Genomic DNA, 605 nt, shown 5'->3' on the forward strand with positions numbered 1-605 from the left:
CACAATGTACGAGGCAAGCTAACGAAGAGGGAAGGCTGTAAGCGGCAAGAACTGGCGGATGGACATTCCAAGGTACGTTATCTACTACAGTCAGTGTTGTGGTAGAGAAGAGTTGACGATGTGCTGGGAGAGTTACTAGGCAGGAGCGGACAGGAAATGTCCAGAGCACAGAGAGATCCCTAGACACAAGAAGTAGCTTTGGGCGTGTACATATATAAAGGCTGTCAATGTTAACGCATTAACGCATGTGATTAATTAAAAAAATTATCGCGTTACCATAAATTAATGATGATTAATCACAGTGTATGTTTTGACTGGCGCACATTATGCACAGGCAATGATCACGTCACACACCAGTTAGAGCGATGTGTTATGCACCCAGTTTTGCTTCAAAACAAACCTTGATGGATCTTAAAATAAAACTGAGGTAATTAGTTAGTATTGCAAAGACAAACTTTTTATCATCGGCACACAAATAAACTGGAAAATTTGATGTGTCATGTTGTATGCATGCACGTTTGAAATAAACTCAAACTCAACTCAACTCAACATTAAGAGTAAAATGACATCTTAAAGTGAAACATGAACGTGAGGATAGCGCCGCT

The 605-nt window shown here is 40.2% G+C and overlaps 1 protein-coding gene across 1 annotated transcript in view; it reads right to left on the reverse strand.

Moving 5' to 3' along the window:
- Nucleotides 1–605, reverse strand: part of rabggta (Rab geranylgeranyltransferase subunit alpha) — a 59,834-nt gene that overhangs the window by 56,524 nt on the left and 2,705 nt on the right. The window lies entirely within an intron of this gene.

Source organism: Entelurus aequoreus, linkage group LG27 (genome assembly GCF_033978785.1).
Source record: "Entelurus aequoreus isolate RoL-2023_Sb linkage group LG27, RoL_Eaeq_v1.1, whole genome shotgun sequence".
Classification (NCBI taxonomy): domain Eukaryota; kingdom Metazoa; phylum Chordata; class Actinopteri; order Syngnathiformes; family Syngnathidae; genus Entelurus; species Entelurus aequoreus.